The 13746-nt window shown below is 38.7% G+C and overlaps 1 pseudogene; it reads right to left on the bottom strand.

Moving 5' to 3' along the window:
* Positions 1-3011: 3011 nt before the first annotated feature.
* LOC123581349 lies at positions 3012-13347 on the bottom strand (annotated as a pseudogene).
* Positions 13348-13746: the final 399 nt, after the last annotated feature.

Below are 13746 nucleotides of genomic sequence, written 5' to 3'. Positions count from 1 at the left end.
CATATAATAAAGCTGTCTAAAATCAAAAATGAAGAGAGAATCTTAGAAACACTAAGACAAAAAAATTATCTCATACAAGGAAACCTCGATGAGGTCAGCATATTTCTCAGCAAAAACCTCCCAGGCCAGGAGAGAATGGGTGGTATATACAATGTACTGAAGGGAAAAGCTGTCAGCCAAGAGCACTTTCTCCAGGAAAACTGTACTTCAGAAGTAACAGTAAGGTAAAGACTTCACCTCACAAAGAAAAACTGAGGGAATTTAGCCCCACTAGACCTGCCTTAAGAAAAGCTAACAATAATTATTCAAATTGAAATAACAGATGCTACTATAGCTTTAAAACATGAAAGTATACAACACAGTGGTAAAAGTATATAGTGTATTGTCAGATTCAGAACACTCTAATACTGTAATGTGGTAGTGTGTTAAGCACTTAACTCTAGTGTAAGGGTTAAAAGACAACAAGTCCCCCATGGACTTGAACTTCACTTTGGAGCATATACAGAACACTGTATTCGACAGCTACAGGATATACATCCTTCCAAATCACACATGGAACAGTCTCCAAGATAGGTCATATATTAGAGCACAAAACATATATATCCTTTCATGATTAGAACTTTCAACAAATACAACCCAATTTTTAAAAGGTTGAAATCACTCTCAAAAATAAATAAACATTAAAAAAATTAAGGGCACCTGGGTGACTCAGTCAGTTAAGCACTCGATTTCAGCTCAAGTCATGATTTCACACTTTGTGTATTTGAACCCCATGTCGGCTCTGAGCTGACAGCTCAGAGCCTGGAGCCTGCTTCAGATCTTTGTCTCTTTCTCTCTGTCTGCCCTTCTTCCACTCATTCTCTCTCTCTCTCTCTCTCTCTCTCTCTCTCTGTCTCTCTCTCTCTCTCAAAAAATAAATAAGCATTAAAAAAATAATTAAAAAAAGATTGAAATCATACCAAGTATCTTTCCTGACCACAGTGGTATGAAACTAGAAATCAGTAACAGGAGGAAAACTGGAATATTAACAAATATGTGAAAATTCAACAACATATTCCTGAACAACCAATGGGCCAACAATAAAACCAAGAAGAAAAATAAAGTATCTTGAAACAAATGGAAACACAACATACTAAAACTTTGGAGATGTTACAAAAGCAGTGCTAAGAAGGAAGTTTTTAGTAATAAATTCCTATATTAAAAATAAGGAAGTTCTCAAATAAACAACCTCACCTATACTCCAAAGAAAGAGAAAAACAAGAAAAACTAGCCCAAAATTAGTAGAAGGAAGGAGATAACAATTATCTGTGCACATAAATGAAATAAAGAATAGATAACAAGGAGAAAAGATTAATAGTATGGAGGTTCCTCAAAAAATTAAAAATAGAACTACCCTACAACCCAGCGATTGTAATACTAGATATTTGTCCAAAGAATACCAAAATGCTGATTTGAAGGGGAACATGCATCCCAATGTTATAGCAGTGTTATCAAAAATAGCCAAATTATGGAAGAGTCTGAATGTCTATCGACTGATGAATGGACAAAGATGTGGTATATATATGTATACACACACACACACACACACACACACACACACACACAATGGAATATTACTCAGCAATCAAAAAGAACAAAGTCTTGCCATTTGAAACAATGTGGATGGAACTGGAATGTATTATGCTAAGTTGAATAAGTCAGTCAGAGAAAGAAAAATATTAAATGATTTCATTCATATGTGGAATTTAAAAAACATAACAGGTGAACATGGGGGAAGGGAAGGAAAATAAGATAAAAACAGAGAGGGAGGCAAACTGTAAGAGACTTTTAAATACAAGAACAAATTGAGGGTTGATTGAGGGGTTTTGGGTGTGAGGATGGGCTAAATCGTCAAGGGGCATTAAGGAGAGCACTTGTTGGGATGAGCACTGGGCATCATATGTAAGAGATGAACTACTGGGTTCTATCCTGAAATGAATAGTACACTGTATGTTAACTAACTTGGATTTAAATAAATAAATTTAAAATTAAAAAGAAAAAATTAACAAAGATAAAGTGGGCTTTTTTGAAAAGAAACAAAGTTGGAAAACCTTTGGGTATAGTACAAGAAAAAAAATAAAGAGGACAAAAAATCTGAAATAAGTGAGGAGACATAACAGCTGATACCACAGAAATACAAAAATTCATAAAAGAATACTAAAGCAATTATATGCCAACAAATTAGATAATCTTGAAAAAGCTGATAAATTCTTAGGAATATATGATCTGCTATATCCGAATTACAAAGAAATGGAAAATCTGAATTAACAAGAAAGAAAACTAAATTAGTAATCAAAGTCTCCCAACAAAGAAAAGCCTAGGACCAGATGGCTTTATGGGTGAATTCTACCAAACTTATAAAAAAAAGAACTAACATCTGGTCTCACACAGAAATTAAAGTCCAGAAATACAGACACTACCATCCTCCACCCCTTCTGATTCATTAGCCCCATTCATATTCCCAGATGAAGTCTAGTCCCTTCTTCAGCTTCTTTAGCAGTTGCTGAATGAAGTAATATTTTAGAAGTAACACAGCTTCTTTAGCACCTCTAGAAGTGGAAAACTCCAACTCTGAGTCTCATGTATCACTCAAAGTTCCAGGGAGCTATCAAGTCACACAACAAAGAGCAAAGCACCTGAGAATTTAGAAATAACCAAAGCCCAGGAACAATTGTGGTTGCTCCAAGAGCTTACCTTCTAGGCCCTAATTCTCATGTGAGAGCATTTTCCAAATACAAGTTACTTTTCCAAACCAAAACATTTAACAGTCAAAAATTATACTGAGGTCATCAACCAAACACAGAGAAGTGCATAAATGTGGTGTAGGTGAGGGCAGAGTGTAGACAGAGGAAAAAAAGAGAGAGAGAGAGAACAAAAGCCCTCTGGTTTCAGCTTTTGGGCTGTCCAAACTCAGCTGGACCAATCTCCATTGGCTGGCCAGAACCCATTGGCTGTAAACCACCGGCCTTCCTTCAGGATGATTCCCCTCTCTCTATGCACTGGACCAGCTCCACCAACATCTCTGCCATCTTCATGGGCTCCTTGGCCTTCTCCTCGGCCTTCTTATTCCTTTTGGTCACTCTGCCCTTGACTCCATCATTTGGATTCTGAAGATGATTCAGGGTGCTCTCCTCTGAGGCCTCCCCTCCACCTGTGTTTTTATTTGGATGAGCATATTGTCCATCTGCCATAGTTTGCTGCTTCTGCATGTATGCTCTCCCCCACTCCTGGGTGAGAGCCACATTGTCCTCCAGCATCTCATTGATGAATGGCAGCAGGAGCTGTTGGAAATCTTCCTCAGGCTCCAGCACTTTCACCTCCTCCAGCTCTGCCAGCTCGAGGACATCTAAGGGCCATATTCTCTCCCACTTCTCCAGAATTTTGCTATCAATGTCTGCAACAAAGAAGGAGAGAGGTAATTTGTTGAAAATTTAAATTTTATGTGACACACTATCTGATGTAACCTGTCTGGTCATTTTTTTTGGACAGCCCAACTTAGCCCAACTCCTAGAATAGGAGACTTGATCTTGGTATTCAGTACAAATTTATGTAATACCATGATGCGTTTCAGGGGATTCTGGGCATAGGAAGAGATATTTGCAAAGGCTCTTGAGGGGCTGGAGAATGACAGGAGGACTGTCTGCATTGGACCCTAATGTGCACAGGGACTGGGCATTTTTGAAGTTCATAAGTTGTCTTGCTATAAATTCATTTCAGTAGCTGACCTGACAAGTGTATGAGGTCAAAACCCTTTCAGGTGTAATAAAAAAATTACCATTCTAATAAAAGTATTTATTTTCTTGAAAAGACAAAAAAAATAATATAATTTTTTCCAAACCATTACAAAAATTTGAAGAAGACAGAATACTTCCAAACTCATTTTAAGAGGTCAGTATTACTCTGATAACAAATCCAGATGAGGATACTACAAAAAAAGAACTACAGGTCAGTATCCATGATGAATATAGACATAAAAAAAACTCAACAAAATTAAATTCAAACAGCAAATCAATTTCAACGGCACATTAACAGGGCCATACACCAAGATCAATATATATATATATGTATGTGTGAAGTATATATATTTCCCATATGTATTTCATATTACATATAATGAAATATACATATATATCTCATAAGAATATTATTCACCCATTAAAAAGAAGGAAATCCTGCCATTTGTGAGAACATGGTTGGACCTTGAATACGTTTCACTAAGTGAAATAAGCCTCTAGAGAAAGATAAATACTGCCTACTATCTTTCTACATGGAATCAAAAATAAATTTAAATACATAAAAACATAGAGTAGAATGGTGGTTACCAGGGGCTGGAGAGTGGGGGGAATGGGGAAATGGTGGTCAAAGTGCATAGACTTTCACGTGTAAGTTGAGCAAATTCCAGAGATCTAATATACAGCATGTGAGTTAAGAATACTGTATTGTATACTTGAAAGTTTATAAGGTTCTCACCATAACAACAACACCATGGTAACTACGCAAGGTGAAGGATATATTAACTAACTTTATTGTGGTAAACATTTTGCAGAGTATGTGTATTGTTATCACACTGTATACCTTAAACTTACACAATTATGATGTTAATTACAGTTTAATAAAATTGGAGAAAAACATGTATAATAACGATGTTTGCAAGAGAAAAAAATATATATGTATACACACAGTTCAATTCTATAACTTTGTATTTATGACGTGATAATCATTAGCCTAAAATTACCCATGACATTAAAATTCTGTACAAGGTTTTGACACAGAAATTAAGATAGAATACCAATTTAAAAATGTTTGGAATGCTGTATCCCATGTTGAAAAGTATAAAAAAGATATTTTTCTTTTAAGAGTATGGAACATTATGCCAAAGGCATTCACTTCCCATAAGGAGAACTTCAGTCTCGAAGGCATTCCTGTTTCTAGAATAACAGTCTTTACATTTCTGTTGCTTTGTCAAATGAAAGGCATTTCTCAGATTTAACAAAACACCGTACACTCAAAATTCCATTTGCTATTTTAAGATGCAAACATCTTTAGGATGTGAACTCTTAAACGGCACTTCATTGATTCAGTGTCTTGACCACATGAACAGGGAACCCTTCTACAATATGCATCCTGAAATGGATCATCATGGCTGCTTCCAAGCAATTAGAACCAAGTTCTGTTCATCACTCTTCATCTAATTTGGCTGGTCCTTGTTAAAATCAACACAAGAACTTTTTGTTGCATTGATGTACAAGTAAACTCATGCAGTTGTACCCAAGTGACAAATTGGCAAAGCAATAGTATAGGCTGAGAGTGATTTGCAATACTTACCAGGAGCCAAGTTGTAACATGCTAATGATATTCCACTCTCAGGTTCAAATTGGACTGGAGATCATTTAATGTCTCCTTGGAAAAGAGCTCAAAGAAACCCAAGAAACTCAAAGATCTGGAGATCTTCCAGACTGTCTAAGAAAACACATGTGAATATTAACCATCTCTTTTCAGAAGAGTTGCCCCAAACATTAGTTTATGCCCCTAAAGAAAACTGTGAGAAATCCAACTAGGTTGGGATTCTAGCAGGATGGGACATATTTGAAAACAGGCAGCTAAAGTTTCATATCTGAAGTCTTTGAACTTCTAACCAACTTGAGAACTGAAAGGAGGGCGCTCTATTGTTCCTTTCCATCCCGCCCCACCAAATAATAACAAACACCAACTAAACATTTATTGTTGAAAGAGATCAGACTTGAGCAACCTGCTCCTTATAAGCAATTACCTTTTCCTGCCCTCTCCTGCTTCTGCTTTCTCTCCTCTTCCTTCTGCCATGGTTGTTGAGTGCATCTCAAATGCCAAGCAAGTACTGAGTTCTAAAGATAGCCCTTTATTAGTTACACTCTTTCAGAAGAAAGAGTGATTAAGTCGATGTCAAACCTGGCTAGTATGTAAAAAATCTAAAAGTCACATCCAGCTATGATCTTAACCATAGTCTTCATGCTTGGGAAATAATTGAGAAAAGTGTTATCTCTGATCTTGCATTTGTTGTGTTTCCTGCAAAGAATGTCTTTTTTCCCTTTTCTCTGTCTGAACTATCATCCTGTCCACCCCTTAAAGACTACCTGTAATGTCCTCTCAGAGCCCCCCTGTTAGGGTGGGTCCTTGCCAGGTACCATGTCTATGTCCCTGGTCTATCTATGGCACTTATCCAAATCTTCCCTGGCACTGCCTGTCCTCTCCTCTACAACTTTAAAAAAAAAAATTAATGTTTGTTTATTTTTGAGAGAGAGAGAGAAAGAGACACACACACACACACACACACACACACACACACACAGAGAGAGAGAGAGAGAGAGAGAGAGAGAACAAGCAGGAGAGGGGCAGAGAGAGAGGGAGACACAGAATCTGGAGCAGGCTCCAGGCTCCGAGTGTCAGCACAGAGCCTGATGTAAGGCTTGAACTCATGAACCATGAGATCATGGACCTGAGCCAAAGTCGGATGATCGACCAACTGAGCCACCCAGACAACCCTAGATATTTTTATTTAAAGTTTATTTACTTATCTTGAGAGAGAGAGAGAGAGAGAGCGAGCTGGGGAGAGGCAGAGAGAGAGAGAGAGAGAGAGAATCCCAATCCAGCTCCATGGATCCCAACATGGGGCTGAGAACCCACAAACTGTGAGATCACGACCTGAACCAAAATCAAGAGCCAGCTGCTTAACTGACGGAGTCTCCCAGGCCTCTCCTGTCCTCTATATCTTGAGCTTCCTGAGGCCAGAAGCCATTTCTCACCCATCTTTGTATCTCCCAACAACTAAATGCAATTGTCAAGGATGGAGGCTTGATAGAACTTCTCAAGTAATAAGTTCAAGTATATATTTTGTTTGTTTTCTACATACATTCTGCAATTAGCGGTGTCTATAGCCAGCTCTTAGTGGATCATGAGAGGGCTTATAAAATGTTCAGAAATTTTGTGAGCCCAGTGTTAAACACAGCCATTATTAAAATTTAAATTACATAAGCCTACAATGAAATGGATTTTATTAAAAGGTAATAAATGCTAAAAAAAACATGACTTCCTCATGATTTTACATTGTGCTAATATCTTGCCTCTTGAGATTATTCCTATTTATTGCATATACATGGTGGAAACGCTATAGAGGGATGGTTGTCTACATATCTCTTCTTGTATCCGCATGCAGTGATACCAGCCTAGCAGCTTGAAATCTGCCACGGGTGGAACATTTGCTCCTCAGACATTGGCGAAACTGCAGGTCAGGGGTCACCTACCTCCACTCCAGAGACTAGCTAATGCACTATGTACCTATTCTGAAATCAATTCTCCCCTAACCACATTTAGTACTCTCATAATCCCATTTTCTCTTTTTTTTTTTTAATGTTTATTTATTTTTGAGACAGAGACAGAGCATGAACAGGGGAGGGGCAGAGAGAGAGGGAGACACAGAATCTGAAACAGGCTCCAGGCTCTGAGCTGTCAGCACAGAGCCTGACGTGGGGCTCGAACCCACAAACTGTGAGATTATGACCTGAGCTGAAGTCAGACGCTTAACCGACTGAGCCACCCAGGTGCCCCATCATAATCCCATTTTCTAATTCACTAAACATGACACCAGAATTCTTTCTACATAAAGACTGGTAATAGTCAAAGATTTATAATACAGAAAAATGCATTTTAGCCCTAAAGAGGCACCAAACACATTCTGTTCTTGTACTGACAAAAGTCAGTATAGACTCTTGCAATGCCACAAGGTTATGATAATGGATTCCATTTTTATTATACAAACATGAAAAAATTATCTCTGTCATTTGAGCTCTAAGTTTCTTGAAAGCTAAGAAAGACGGGGGTCCTCCCTATAATTTTTCACCAGAGTATAAAATGAATAAAATAGAAAGCATTTTCCTGTCAGTTGAATCACTATGCTGAATTCTTTTTTAAGAGAAAAAAAAAGGTTTAAATACTGCATTTAGAGATTTAATATAGAATAGAGTGAAGCAATAAAAAAGCCAGTGTGCTACTTTATAGGATTACTTCTGAATCTGATTAATTCTCCCTCCCTTCCTCTCCTCCCCTTCCTGTGCCTTCTTTGCTCTCCCTTTTCAAGAAAGACTTTCTCTGAAGTTGGAGGAGCTGAGCAATAAAACAGATCAGGTTTAAGAGAAGCAATAACCCACCTTCAGATTAGCTGTTGCAATTCACTTGAAATGTTTGTATGGGGTTATTTGGGGTGAAACAATTCAGGATCCACTTTGTATACAGTCAAGTGCCGCCTTTGAATATGAAGCCATCGTCTTCAGCAAGAAAAACAAAATGAGAACAAAAAGAAGCCTTGTCTTCTACCTGAAAGTTGAGAGAAATTCAAGATCCCAAGAGTTGCTGTTGCCTGTGGTCATTTTCCATTGTTCATTCTATTTTTTTCCCTAATTAATTCCTTTTTCACCTTATCTTGCTCTCTTCAACAATAACGCTTTCCTTTTTAAAATCTGCTTACCTAAGAGTGGTGTGAACCAATTTGGAGTGGTATCTTGATGGAAGTTTTATGAACATTGCTTACTGTAAGTAAAAGACATGGGAAAAGTATGGAGATTATATGTATATAAATATATCCTGCTTTTAAAAAATGAAGTGAAGATTAACACATTCTCTCAAAGATACATCTACTCAACCAGCGGGAACTTTTTAATTTCTAACAACTTTATTGATCAAATACCTTTCTTCATACTGGAACAGTGAAAGGAACTTTAGGAAACAAAATGGTTTTATTTTTCTGTCTCCACACTTCTGTTGCCATGAGGAAACCTGGTATATTGGAAATAAAAACACCCGAGTTACAATAGAAGTCTGGGTTGGAGTTTTGCTCTTCCATGTGACTTTCAACAGATCAACCCTTTGTAAGCCTCAATTTTAACATCTGCAAAGTAGGGATAATGGTTTTATTACCTACACTGGAAGATGAAGAGAGGAAGGAAGTACCTGAAAAATCTTTGTAAATAGCAAAGTGCTCTCACATCGTAAGGTTGCTGTCAATAGTCTGGAATTCGTCTTCTAGAGGTACATCACTGGGAAAAAGATGGCATTGACTTTTGAGGGTCTGGAGAAAGATTGCCTCTCGTACTTTCTTCCATGTGACTCGATAGCCTGAGTACCCTTGGTAGTGGCCATTGTAATGAAACAAGACCAACTGGAAAGCTTAATTAGCTCAATAGATACCAAAATAAATTTCTGAGTCTAGAGAACTCTTTCACCATAAAATTAAGATGTTGCAATGTGTATAAAATGTCGATTACATGAGCGTCTCCTTTTGGTCCACACTGTGAATTGGACAGTAGAGAGGGTCACCAACTGTGCCGCTGAGAGTGGGCACTTGCAGGGTGATCATTTTCCTCACCTACAGGGTGGACAGGCACCCTGCATCTGAAGAGGTGTGCAAGCCTCTCCATTGCACACACCTGTGAACAGAACCAGTCTCTCCTGCAGGGGGAATGAATGACAGTGACCAGCCATTGTGGGGAGAAGCATTTGGAGGCTTCTCTTTCCAAGATTTAGTTCCAACTGTCTCAGCCCAGATGGGATCTTGGGAAACTGAGAGGCAATTGCCTTTGTATTATCTTGAGTGGATTTTTATTACCCCCTTTCTCAGAGAACTTTCAAAAAAAAAAAAAAAGAAAGAAAGAAAGAAAAGAAAAAAAGAAAAAGAAAGCCCCTTGCTGTTAAAAATAAAACATGCACATACATTAGGGTGTGTTTTTTGACAGGGAGATATTTAGTTGAAAAATATCCAGTGCAGTCCAGGGACTGTTTAGAGGGACTGAGTGGCCTCTTTGGTCTGAGCTGTGTGTGCCAAGTGTCTGGAGGGACTGCAGGATGGAAGTTTCAGTGAGGAAAGCAAAAGTGAGCAAGCCCACTCTGGCAGCATGGGTGCGGGGAGGACGCAGAGGGGTAAGCATTTTTTAAGCTGGTGTTGCTGTCGGTTTCTGCTAGGACGGTTCCCACCAGGGCAGCTTCCAACCTGCAGCAGACCCTCTCCCTCCTCATTCATTGCAGCGCTGCTCAGGATTCTGGGAAAATTGATTTTCCATTTTTCATTCTTAAACATCACACCACACCTATTTTCTTGCTCCGAAGCTAAGCTTTCTAAAGTCCTGATGTGCATGACGATTCTGACAAACTTCACTTCTACAAATGTGGGGAATGGCCACGGGGAATTCAGCCATGAACATGTTCTGTCTGCCTCTCCTGATGAGTGCTTTCAATACTGAATGGCTGTGCTACATGCTACAGACCTGGCTGACTATGCCCTATTGAATGAGAATACCCGTGCCAGCAAGACATTGTAAAGAAACATCCACTCGAAATTTATACAAAATGCCAGCAACAGAAAACTCATCCATCCCCGGTGGGTCATCTAAACAAAAATGAAAAAGAGAAAATGGAGGTATTTTGATCCCAGTGTCTTCAAAGAAAAATTTCACACAAAGGTACATGCACACACATAGGCACACATGCACACACAGGTACACACACTGGGACCGTGCACATACACAGACACACATATGCACACACACAGGCACATGCACACACACAGAAACATATATGCACATACAGACACACATACGCACACACAGGCACATGCACACATAGTCATACATATGCGCACACATGGGCACAGGCACACACACATCGGCACGTGCATGCACACGGAGACACGTGTATACACATAGGCACAGGAACACACAGACACACATATGCACACACAGGCACGTGCATACACAGACACACATAGACACACATATGCACACAAACAGGCACACATATGCACACACATAGGCATAGACACACACAGAGGCACATGCATGCACACGGACACACATGTATACGCATAGGCACAGACACACACAGGCACCCATGTGTACACACACAGGGACACATATGCACACATACAGGCACAGGCACTCCCACAGGCACACATATGCACACACATAGGCACAAGCACACATATGCACACACACAGGCACAGGCACATACACACAGGCACATGCATGCACACACACACACACACACAGGTATACACACAGGCACAGGCACACACACAGGCACACTATGCACACACAAAAACACAAGCATATGTGCACATTCTTCAAACACAGGTTCCTGAAGCTCAAACTTGAATTTGCTAGGAAAAAAAAAAAAGGAAATCTTAACAGACATGAAGCATTTAGTGTGGTATTTAGGTCATTTAGTATTGTGTATAATACATTAATTTTCTCTATTTTTTAAAATTATAATATTTTTAGTTTTTTTGTGCAAACTAAAACAGATAAGCCTGCCTGGCTTGTACCAGGCTTTCTCTGTGAAACTGTACTTCTGACATTTGTCCTTCAATGACCTTCCAAACTACACACAAAGAAAGCCATTGTTGGGAGCAGTGAAGAAGAGGGGAGGGCAAGTGCTGATCTCAGTCAACCTCCCACCCTCCCTCGTCCAGTCCTTCCTTCTTTCTTGATCTAATACCACCTAAATTACTGGAACATCTCATCCTAAATGAGTTTTGCAAAAATCAAATTCTAATAATTTATGGGCCATTGCATTCTTAACCTTTTACTGAAGTATACAGTATGCAGAAAATTGCACATATCGTAAAGAAATCCTCACAAATATAATGTCCCCATGTAAACAGCACCTCAAGAAACAGAACATCCCCAGCAATTCCAGAAACCCTCCTTGGGCCCCTTTTAATCACTACTTCCCACTGAGAGGACCACAATTCTGACATCCAACAGCTTATATTAGCTTTATTTATCTTTGAAATTTTTATGAACTACAAATGCTTGTATTTTATTAATGTTTATATTCTAGTCTGTCTGGCTTATTTCAGTTACTGCTATGTTTATGAGATTGACCCATATTGGTTTTATTCACATAGTATTATGGTATTCTATTGTATGAATATGCCACAATCTCTTCACCCAACCCACCGTTGATGGATATTCAGGTAATTTCCAGTTTCTGGCTATTACAATTAGGTACACTATGACATGTCTTTTGATGAAAACATGTACACAACCTTAGGTGTATTAACATAAGAGTAGAATTTTGAGTTACGGAGTATGAAAGAGTTCAGCCTTAGTAGACACTGACAAAGAGTTTCCATTCTGTTGGACAAAATGATCCAACAGTGACCAATTTATGCTGGATCTAGAAGTGTCTGAGAGTTACATCCTTAACAATAATTAGTACTTTTTGTCTTTCTAAAATTTTTTTGCTATTATATAGTGGTTTTAATTCCCATTTCACTAATCACTAATGTAATTGAGCTTTTTTTCATATGCTTAGTGGCTACTTGGATAACCTTATCTTGGGTTCCTATTTCTTATTGATTTGTAGGAGCTCTTTATATTTTGTGGGTAGGAGTCCTTGGTCAAATATGTATGGCTTACTCTATCATTCTTTCTATGATGACTTTTGTTGAATCCAAGTTATTTATGTTAATGTGGTCTAATATATTGTATTTTTTTCTTTTATGATTAGTACATCTCGTGCTCTCTAGTTTAGCAGTTTTTTCTTTGTCTTCCCAGAGTCATGAAGAAGTCCTTTTATGATTTTTTCAAAAAGCTGTATTTTTTCTTTCATATTTGGATCTTTAATCCATCTGGCATTAATCTTTGTGTATGCTGAGAGGTAGGAGTCAGTCACACCTATTAGCTATTCCATACAAATATCCATTTAACCTAGTATCCTTTGGAAATAATTATCCTTTTTAAAGCTATACTAGAGTGTTACCCTGCACATCTTTCATAAACTACTTTCTGACAAGAATGTAAACAAAGAATATCACACAGTTCCTTACTTTTTCAAACATAAATGAATCATTTCTTTATATCTCAGACTCATTTATTATCAATAAAGAGTTCCTTAGGGAATATTGGATTATATAGATCTATTTGTAACTGCACAAGATGGCATCAATTTTTTAAATACTGTACGTACATTTTTCATTGCTTTTATTAATTATTGTTCTGCTCTTACCCACCAGGATTCTAGGTGACCTCTCCTGCTTCCAGAAGTACCAGTGTAGCCATTCTTATATGCTACGTCTAATTTCACATGGAGTAGGAATCAGATGCCATGGGTCAGGTGTCCCAGGCTAGGACAGCTCCATGGCAGGGAGTTTATTGAGGAGTGCAGTTGAATCAAAGTGTGCGGGAGAGTGAAGGCATTGATGGAGCAGAGCCAGAAGCGGGGAGTGAGCACAGTCACATCAAGGGCCTCAGAGGGAGCAGCATGGATCTCAGTTAACGCCATTTCCGTGGAGGGCACTGGGCATCTATACTTTTTCATCAACCACACATTGGATGCTCCCTGACCCTGAGCAAGGCCCTCCAGCTATGAGCAGAGGGCTACCTGAGCTCTGTCCGCATCTGGCAGAGTGGGGGCATCCAACCTGCAGAGCTCTGCCATAGCATGGGAGCTGGGGATAAAGTGCATCAACATCCATGCATGGCTTTGGAATTTTGTGGAAACCTTTTTGTCCTGCTTGGAGTTTGTATGCGTCCATATGCTAGGTCTTAGCTGTGTGTTTGGATAATTGATGTTCTGCATATAGGATCACATAACAAATGAGATATTATTCCACTATGTGGCCTTCAAATTAAGGAAACACTGCTTTTTATCTGTATGCTAGTGTAACTTGTATTTTAGGTC

The sequence above is a fragment of the Leopardus geoffroyi genome, chromosome A3 (genome assembly GCF_018350155.1).
Source record: "Leopardus geoffroyi isolate Oge1 chromosome A3, O.geoffroyi_Oge1_pat1.0, whole genome shotgun sequence".
NCBI lineage: Eukaryota > Metazoa > Chordata > Mammalia > Carnivora > Felidae > Leopardus > Leopardus geoffroyi.
Note: the sequence above shows the minus strand (reverse complement) of the source record. Positions and strands in the feature narration are given on the sequence as shown.